Source organism: Oncorhynchus masou, chromosome 6, assembly GCF_036934945.1.
Source record: "Oncorhynchus masou masou isolate Uvic2021 chromosome 6, UVic_Omas_1.1, whole genome shotgun sequence".
Taxonomy (NCBI): domain Eukaryota; kingdom Metazoa; phylum Chordata; class Actinopteri; order Salmoniformes; family Salmonidae; genus Oncorhynchus; species Oncorhynchus masou.
The window spans coordinates 61,676,527-61,685,774 of NC_088217.1; positions in this window are offsets into that span (position 1 = coordinate 61,676,527).

Consider the following 9,248-nt stretch of genomic DNA (forward strand, 5'->3'; position numbering starts at 1 on the left):
CATAAGGTCAAAAAGCACAATGGGGGCATCTAGTGACCAAAACCCGGAACAACCCTGGCCAAATCCTGACAGAATCCCCCCCCCTAGGAACGGCTCCTGACGTTCCTACCAGCTCTCTCAGGGTGGAGGGCCCTGAACTGACGAATGAGGTCAGGGTCCAGGATGTCTTTGGCAGGAACCCAGGAGCGCTCCTCGGGACTGTAGCCTTCCCAGTCCACCAGATACTGCCAGGACCGCTGCACCCGGCGGGAATCCAGTATCCAATTGACGGTATGAGCCGGCTGGCCTCCAATGACACGAGGCGGAGGGGGAGGTCTGTCTGCCGGGACAAGGGGAGAAAAAACAACAGGTTTTAACAATGAAATGTGAAATGTGGGATTAATCTTAAGGGATCTGGGTAAGTGTAGGCGATAAGAAACTGGGTTAACTCTCCTGGCAACCTTGAAGGGACCGATGTATTTTTGGGACAGCTTGCGAGACTCCACCCGTAGAGGTAAGTCTCTTGTGGAGAGCCAGACTCTCTGGCCGGGGCGCAGGGTAGGCCCGGGACGGCGACGTCTGTTGGCTTGTTGTTGGTACCTCTGTGAGGAACGCATAAGATTAAGACGGGTCTTCCTCCACATATGCCGACAGCGTCTGACGAACTTCAAGGCTGAAGGCACTCTGACTTCTGCCTCCTGGTCCGGGAACAATGGAGGAGCATAGCCAAACTGACACTCGTGCGGGGACATACCAGTGGAGGAGGAGCGCAAGGTGTTGTGCGCGTATTCGGCCCAAACAATAAAGGATGACCATGTGGACGGGTTGTCACGAGTCATACATCGGAGGGTGGTTTCCAGCTCTTGATTCATCCTCTCTGTTTGGCCGTTGGACTCCGGATGGTACCCTGAAGATAGACTGGCAGAAGCCCCCATGAGTTGGCAGAAGGCCTTCCAAAACCTTGAGGCGAACTGGGGACCTCTGTCAGAAACCATATCTTGAGGAATGCCGAAGACTCGGAACACATGATTAATTACCAACTCAGCCGTTTCCTTGGCAGAAGGTAACTTAGTCATAGGGACGAACCTGGCCGCCTTTGAAAACCTGTCGATTATGACTAGGATAGTAGTATTGCCATGGGATGGAGGAAGTCCAGTAATAAAGTCCAATGAGATATGGGACCAGGGTCTGTGGGGAACAGGTAAAGGGTGAAGGAGTCCTTGAGGGTGGAGGTGAGAAGATTTGCCCTGGCAGCACACGGGACAGGCATTGACGAAAGTGGCAACGTCTTCTCTTATGGTAGGCCACCAGAACTTACGCTGGATGAACTCCAAGGTGCGACCTACGCCCGGATGACAGGTGAGGCGAGAGGAGTGCCCCCACAGAAGGACCTGAGTCCTCACTGCCTTGGGGACAAACAACCGATTGGCAGGACCTCCTTTCGGGTCTGGTTCGCTAGCTTGAGCACGTCTCACGGTATCCTCAACTTGCCACGAGATCGGAGCCACAATCTTAGCAGCAGGAAGGACAGGCATGTCCGTGTCATCTCGAATGGCAGGAGCGTAGACTCGGGACAGGGCATCCGGTTTGAGATTCTTCGACCCGGGCCGATAGGTGAGGATAAACTGGAATCGATTGAAGAAAAGAGACCATCTAGCTTGTCTAGAGTTCAACCGCTTCGCCTGCTGGATATACTCCAGATTTTTGTGGTCCGTAAGCACTTGAAATGGGTGAGAAGCCCCCTCGAGCCAGTGTCTCCATTCCTTCAATGCCATCTTAACCGCTAGGAGTTCACGATCCCCACATCGTAGTTCCTCTCAGTCGGGGTAAGCCGGTGTGAGAAGAAAGCGCACGGATGAAGCTTCTTGTCTTCACCCCTCTGAGACAGGACAGCTCCAACACCAACCTCTGATGCGTCTACCTCCACCACAAATGGTTCATCCGTAGTCGGTAGTATCAGGATGGGAGCAGAGAGAACGCGCTGCTTGAGTCCTTGGAAGGCCGTCTCAGCTTCTCTTCCCCACAAAAACCTTGCATTGCCACCCTTGGTTAAAGCTGAGAGAGGGGCTGCCACCAAGCTGAAGTTCTTGATGAACTTGCGGTAAAAGTTTGTGAAGCCCAGGAAACGCTGAACTTCCTTAACGGATTTGGGGGTGGGCCAATCCGCTACCGCCTCTACCTTCCTGGGGTCCATTTGGACTCGACCGGGTTCCACTACAAATCCCAGGAATTGTACTCGGGATGAATGGAATTCACATTTTTCCGGCTTAACGTACAGATGGCTGTCCAGGAGGCGTTTGAGTACTTGTCTGACATGCTTAGTGTGTTCTTGAAGGGAGCTCGAAAAGATGAGGATGTCATCCAAGTAAACGAACACATATGTTAAGCATATCCCTAAGCACATCGCTTATGAGCGCTTGGAACACCGCTGGGGCGTTGGTCAGGCCGAAGGGCATCACCAAGTATTCATAGTGACCAGTAGGCGTGTTGAAAGCGGTCTTCCACTCGTCACCAGGTCTGATCCGCACAAGATGGTATGTGTTCCGCAGGTCAAGCTTAGTGAAAACAACTGCTTCCTGGAGCAGCTCGAAGGCTGTGGCCATAAGGGGTAGCGGGTAACGGTTATGGACGGTTATGGCATTGAGTCCCCGGTAGTCGATGCAAGGACGTAATCCACCGTCTTTCTTGGCCACAAAGAAAAACCCTGCTCCCGCCGGGGAGGTGGATGGACGCATGAGGCCTGCTTCCAGAGCGTCCTTGATGTAGGTATCCATAGCAGCTCGTTCGGGTGGAGATAGGGAAAAGATCCGACCCCTGGGGGGCAAGTGCCCGGAAACAGGTCGATGGGGCAATCGTAAGGTCTATGGGGTGGTAGCATGGTGGCCCTCTGTTTGCTAAACACCAGTTTGAGGTCATGGTAACACTCGGGAACTCGGGTCAGGTCGATGGATTCTAAAGACTCGGGAGTAGAACTCGGGGAATTCTGGAAAATACAAGTAGCTTGGCACATAGGACCCCACTGCTTGATAGTGCCCACAGACCAGTCGATGTGAGGGTTATGGCTGTGAAGCCAGGGGTATCCAAGGACGAGAGGGAACTCGGAACAGGAGATCAAATGAAAGTTCATCAATTCCTGGTGTTGTGAAACTGAAAGTCGCAAGGAGGTAGTGACATGAGTGACAAGTCCAGATCCCAAAGGGCTTCCATCCAATGTAGTGACCCTCATGGGTTCACTTAGAGGTTCAGAGGGAACGCCATTCTCCTTCGCCCAGACACCATCCATGAAGTTACCTGCGGCTCCAGAGTCTACCAAGGCTTGAAGGTGAAGCTTGTGGTTGTCCCAGGAGAGGGTGACTGGAATGAGCAGACGGGAGTTGGACGGATGGGAGGAGGTTATGTTTCCCGTTACAGTTCCCCCGGTCTGTACGGGACAGGGCGTTTCCCTGGAGCCCGGGACACGTGGAACGGAAATGGCCCGGTTTGCCGCAATATAGACAGCGTCGCTCCCTCATCCGGCGGTCTCTCTCAGCCTGGGAGATGCGTCCAATCTGCATGGGTTCCGATGGAGCCAGCGAGGATAAAGGTGGGGACTCGGAGCTGGGACTGATAGGGGCTAGAGGTCTACGGTTGAGTTCTCTCTCTCTCAGACGCTGGTCAATGCGTGAGGCCAACTTGATCAGGGACTCGAGATTGTCCGGTGGTTCCCAAGTGGCCAGTTCATCTTGGATAGTGTCGGAAAGGCCTTTCAGAAAGCACACCGTGAGCGCCTCGTTGTTCCAGCCACTTGCTGCTGCCACCGTGCGGAACTGGATGGCATAGTCCGTCACGCTGCGCCAACCTTGGTGGAGAGTCAGGAGCTGTTTGGCTGAGTCAGAACCACTGCTTGGGCCTTGAAACACTCGTTTGAATTCCTCAGCAAAGGCAGAGTAGCTGGCACAGCAGGAACTATGGGCATCCCACACAGCAGTAGCCCAGGCCAGGGCTTTTTCCGACAGCAGGGTGATGATATAAGTGATCTTAGACCGGTCGGTGGGAAACGACGAGGGTTGTAGCTCAAAGGAGAGAGAACATTGGGTGAGAAACCCTTTACAAGCACTTGGATCACCTGAGAACCGTTGGGGAGGTGGAAGACGAGGTTCAGCCAGGGGGTTAACTGCCATGGGTACGTGAATCTGAGGTACTGGGACGGGAAATGTTGCCGGGGTAAGACGATCAGATATTTGCTTAATGGAAGTCAGCATCTCCGACAGAAGATGAGAATGTCTAGCCATTAACTTCTTGAAACTCCCCAACCCGGATCCGGGTTTGTGACTAAAGCCTCAGGCTCATTAGCATAACGCAACGTTAACGATTTCTGAAAATCGCAAATAAAATGAAAATAATGCTTCTGCTCTCAAGCTTAGCCTTTTCTTAACAACACTGTCATCTCAGATTTTCAAAATATGCTTTTGAACCATAGAAATTGACTAATTTGTGTAAGAGTATGCAAAGCTAGCATAGCATTTTGTGTAGCATGTAGCACGCAACATTTTCACAAAAACCAGATAACCAAATAAATAAAATCATTTACCTTTGAAGAGCTTCTGATGTTTTCAATGAGGAGACTCTCAGTCACATACCAAATGCGCAGTGTTTCCTGAAAGCGTCTGTGTGTAGGAGAAATCGTTCCGTTTTCTACATTGCGTCTGGCTACCGAAACGAACCGAAAATGCAGTCACCTACAACGTAAAACTTTTTCCGGATTAACTACATAATATCGACCGAAACATGGCAAACGTTGTTTGGAATCAGTCCTCAAGGTGTTTTTTCACATATCTCTTCATTGACATGCAGTTCGTGGAAGCTTGCTTTACTCTCTGTATCGTTTGGAAAAATACTGGCAGGTGACTTTTGCGCACCAATTTCGGCGCAGGACACCGGGCGGACACGTGGTAAATGTGGTCTGTTATGGTCAATCTTCCAATGATCTGCCTACAAATACGTCACAATGCTGCAGACACCTTGGGGAAATGACAGAAAGGGCAGACTTACTCCTCTCGCGTTCACAGCCATATAAGGAGACCATGGAATACAGAGCCTCAAAAATCCTTGTCATTTCCTGGATGCCATCTCATCTTGGTTTTGCCTGAAGCTCACGTTATAGGGCACGCACAGAGAAGATCTTTGTATTTCTGGACACGTCAGAGTGTTTTCTTTCGAACGGTAGCAATTGTATGCATAGTCGAGCATCTTTTTGTGACAAAATATCTTGTTTAAAACGGGAACGTTTTTCATCCAAAAATGAAATAGCGCCCCTATAGATGTAAGAGGTTAAGGCCTCTTGCTGAACCAGGGCGGCTTCGTGGCGTTGGACAGTCTCCTGGTGGTGGGACAGCATGGCAAAATGGTCCTGGGAACTGGCTGCCTCTGGGTTCATTTTTGGCTCTGTGTTTCTGTCAGGACCCTGTTACGAACCTGGGTCTCCGGAGTGAGAAACAGTAACTTAACCAACTGAGCCACGAATAGTCAGCAGAACCCAGAAGATGAGGCAGACACAGCAGTACTTAAGACGGTGTATTTAATAAAGAAATAAGGAGAAGTCCTTCAATACAAAAAAATGGCAAATCCAAAAGGTGGTAGGAATAGCACAAAAAAGCCTCAAGAGATACTCAAAAACCAAAACAGAATTCCACAAGAGCATCCACCGGAATCGACAAGAATACACAGAACACTAGGGCTGGGTGCTAACATACAAACACAGAGCACAGAACTGAGGGAAACTAAGGGTTTAAATACAATCAGGGAAAACGAGGCACAGGTGCAAATAATAATGGGGAACAAGGGAAAAAACATAAGGTCAAAAAGCACAATGGGGGCATCTAGTGACCAAAACCCGGAACAACCCTGGCCAAATCCTGACACATTCGCTATCTGAGCAGCTTACCAGTCACTGCAGCTGTACACAGCCCATCTGTAGATAGTCCATCCAACTGCCTACCTCATCCCCATGTTTTTATTGACTTTTTATGCTATTTTGCACACCAGTATTTCTACTTGCACGTTATAATCTGCACATCTATCACTCCAGTGTCAATTTGATAAATTGTAATTACTTCGCTACTATGGCCTATTTATTGCCTTACCTCCGTACTCCATTTGCACACACTGTATATAGATTTTTCTATTGTGTTAATGACTGTACGTTTGTTTATCCCACGTGTTGTTTTTGTCGCACTGCTTTGCTTTATCTTGGCCAGGTCGCATTTGGAAATGAGAACTTGTTCTCAACTGGCCTGCCTGTTTATATAAAGGTGAATTAAATCAATTCTAAAATCTTAACAACACCCAAATGGATACTGTCATTAACGCGGTTCTTCAATAATTACACAATTCTTAATACTGTTGCTGTTTAGTTATTCACATGTTCAACTATCATTAGCTGTTCCAGCAAATCATTTTCTGAATTCCAATCAAATATCCCGACATGCAAAAACAACCAAAGTGCTTCTTCATTCATTACTCAAATTGATGTTTATAACGTTATGTTATTGTCTGCTTGATTTACTGTAGGGGCTCATTAGTCTGTTTGCACAAAAAGATACTTTGCTCATAATGTGTAGAGAATTGTTCTTTGATGGATAGGCTATTGTACAACACACAGAGCTATTTTCCTATATTTGTTGTTAGGGGAAGTTATGGGTCCTACAGTAGGTCTATGTTATTGTTATGTGTCCTAGAGTACACTATGTATGTCATGCAACAACAACCAAAGTGCTTCGTTGTTCATTACATAGGTATATTTGTTGTTAGGTGAAGTTATTGGCCAATTTGGCAAACAGTGTACAAACCCTCATTGTCAGGCTGATGGAAAAGCTAGCCAACGAGCATTTTACAGGTTGAAGTGTTTTTTTTAAGTATTAAGTTAATATACATAACTAGTGTTTTCCTCATTAGCAGATATACTACATCCATAACTAGTGGTTTCCTCATTACCAGATATTCTACATCCATAACTAGTGGTTTCCTCATTACCAGATATACTACATCCATAACTAGTGTTTTCCTCATTACCAGATATACTACATCCATAACTAGCGGTTTCCTCTTTTGCAGATATACTACATCCATAACTATTGGTTTCCTCACTAGCAGGGAGGAGTTTCTACAATCAAATTGCATGTGCATCAACCTCGTGCCACAATTTTAGCAAACACAGAAAGGGGCCTATATTAGATACCAAAAGTCGTCTGGCACACAGCTTAGAGTTTCAACAACATGAATACTTATTTCTAGTCTACAATCTTAGATGTTACTACTAATGTGAAAACAAGACAAAATATGACTTGTTGCTCATTTCTTTTTAAATTGTAAAATAATTTTAACATTCATTACAGATGTCAATTGTTGTACAACATCATGGCTACACTGTTGGCATCATCTTTTACAGTGGATTTCTGCTGTTGTGGGCCTTTAACCATCTGTCGGACTTTGTTGTTCACACAGGAGAGATACAGGACTATCTTGGATCCTCTGGGGAGCCTCAACAACCTCATGAAGCTGATCTCTCCAGATCAGAACACCTCAATAAACACCTGCAGAGATCCACAGGGAAGAGAACTCACTGCTGATCTGACTATGGGAAGAGAATCACCTCATCAGGCCTTAAAATTAGAGAGAGAACACACACAGGAGAGAAACCCTGTAGCTGTGGTCAATGTGGGAAGAGTTTTGGTGCATCTAGCGCTCTGACTCAACATCTGAGAATACACACAGGAGAGAAATCTTACAGCAGTGATCAATGTGGGAAGAGTTTTGCTGCATCTAGCACTCTGACTCTACACTAGAGAAATCACACAGGAGAGAAACCTCATAGCTGTGATCAGTGTGACGAGATACTCTGATAAAAGATCTCTGATCAAACATCAGAAAATACATGGAGTTATTTCCTGATATCAATTAATTAATGTCACAAGCTATATTGTTTTAACATTGTAGTAGGAGTATTTTAATCATGTCACAATGTAGAATGTTTAAACATTGCAGAAGGAGTAATTTAATGATCTCACAATGTAGAACCCTAAATGTTTGCCCCCTGTTCTATTGATTTCAACATGATATGGATAGTATCCTTAGGGGAAAGATCCAGGCTCTGAATTGAAAGAGTACTATTTATATGATTCAACAAAAAGTGACTAACAAAAAAAGAGTTGTTACACATACCACGTTGGTGACTCAATTGAATCAAAATGCAATACTTCAAAATGTAGCTAACTGTTTTCAACAAATTGTCCTCTAACCAGTGATGTACACATTATTCCCAGATTCTGTGTGGTTTTTGACCTGTCAGTTTTAACAGGACCTGCAAATTCATCTCCCCTCCCTCGCTCAATTGATGTCAACGTGATATTTTATATGAGTAATGACAAATAAGTGTTGTTTTTCTTTGTTTAGTGACCCCTAAATTTAAATGCAACACTCAAATGTAGCTGACTATCTTCTGCAGGTTGTCTAACCAGTGAGGTAAAATATATCTCCCATTTCCATGTGTTTTTTTTGTTTTGTTGTGTTACTTTCAAGAGCAGGTTCAACCTGATTTTCTCCCAAATCGATATGCGTTGCCATGGATCTTAATTTATTTTGACTGCACATTTTTCCGTATTGTAGATGAGTTTTGTTTGGGCTCGTTCCAAGGGGACGAGTGTTCTAGAAGCTAGTGAGTTTTAGGATTCTATAGAAAGAAAAAGGAGAAAAAAATATTTCAAAATAAGTGTTTATTTTTATTTTTAAATGTTGACAGCCAGCAGACACCATGTTTATATTGTAGAAGGTACAGTGCCTTGGTACACGCCCAATTTTTCAGTTTTTGATTTGTTAAAAAAGTTTGAAATATCCAATAAATGTCGTTCCACTTCATGATTGTGTCCCACTTGTTGTTGATTCTTCACAAAAAATACAGTTTTATATCTTTATGTTTGAAGCCTGAAATGCGGCAAAAGGTCGCAAAGTTCAAGGAGGCCGAATACTTTCGCAAGGCACTGTATATTGTAGAATATAATGTGAAATGAAGGTTGTTTTCTGTTGGTGGTGAGCAAACTTGTCCAACAAAAATATAGGATGTATTTGCTGTCTTAATGGGGAAGGTGTGACAGGCTTTGGTTTTTCCATTTATGTTTTGAGGTTGGACTTTGGCACGTTAAGCTTGTTAATCACCTTGTTAGTCAGTATGTGTTACACCTGTGCTGAATTGTCCATCTCGTTAGTGGGAAGGTGTTACACCTAAGCAGGTCCAG